Source organism: Condylura cristata, unplaced genomic scaffold (genome assembly GCF_000260355.1).
Source record: "Condylura cristata isolate star-nosed mole 26May11 unplaced genomic scaffold, ConCri1.0 scaffold00006, whole genome shotgun sequence".
In the NCBI taxonomy this organism is placed as follows: domain Eukaryota; kingdom Metazoa; phylum Chordata; class Mammalia; order Eulipotyphla; family Talpidae; genus Condylura; species Condylura cristata.
In genome coordinates, this window is record NW_004567107.1 from 16,712,564 (window position 1) to 16,713,535 (window position 972).

Genomic DNA, 972 nt, shown 5'->3' on the forward strand with positions numbered 1-972 from the left:
GAGTGAGGTTAAGAATTCCCAGCAAGCCGGAAATCCTGGGAAGCCCAGCGAGAGAGGTTGGCGGCGCGTAGGCTCAGCTGCGGAGCTCCCCACGGTCTGGGCGCTGCTACAGGACAGGGGCGAATCTATCGCCGCTGCCACCCCCTGAGAACTATCCCCCGGCCTTCCCGCGCCGTGCCCGCCCACACCTCCAGGTGTGCATTCCCCGCCCTCAATTACTCTTCTAAAATTGATTGTTTGCACTTGCGAAGTTGCACCGTGAAAGCGGAAGCGACATTTCTATTCACGGATATGGAGAAATAGGGGCGCCCGGCCCCACACATTTTGGTCTGCGACCAGCCCATCAGAGAATCAGAAGTGGAGACGAATGCATCCTTTCTAGAAAGCAGCAGCAAACTCGGCTCTTCTTTCTTTGCAGCTTGCAGTTAAAAACTGAGCTGGGAGAAACTTTGTGCCTCCTGGAAAGTTCAGGAATCGATCTACTGAAGAGAGGCAGGCCATACTCAATGGCTTTTGCTCTCCCTGCGATGTTTTCCAGAGTTTTTCAAGTGGAAAGAGAAGAGCAACAAAATGAAAACGTAGCGTGTGGGAGAGCCCACCCGAGTCCCGAAAATTATTTCGCGCCGAGGTGAGCCCTGGATGAGTGGGATGGGAATCCCGGGTGCTCCGCCGGGGTCCGCCGCTGCGCGGGCGTAGTTGGGGGTGCAGTTAGATGGAAGGAGAGGTTGAAGCTACCCCTCCGCCCCCGCCCCACCACGGGGGCGGGAAGCTCAGCAAATGAATGGCGGGGGGCGGAGCGCGCAGTGGTGGGGCCGGGGGCCTCGCAGCAGGTATGGCTCCCAGAAAGGGGGAGGGCGTCCTGCAGCGCGCAGTTGCTGACTTGGCTGCCTCGAGCCAGCTGAAGAGAAGGAAGGCGGAGGAAGAAAGGAGGCAGGCGTCGCTCGGCGCCACTTCTTCGGCCCTCCCTCGGGG

The 972-nt window shown here is 59.4% G+C and overlaps 1 protein-coding gene across 1 annotated transcript in view; it reads left to right on the forward strand.

Moving 5' to 3' along the window:
• Nucleotides 1–214: 214 nt before the first annotated feature.
• LPAR1 (lysophosphatidic acid receptor 1) overlaps nt 215–972 on the forward strand; it is a 117,712-nt gene continuing 116,954 nt past the window's right edge. Inside the window, exon 1 of the mRNA XM_012721500.1 lies at nt 215–628. The gene's annotated coding sequence lies outside the window, so the exon portion shown is untranslated. The remainder of the gene's footprint in view (nt 629–972) is intronic.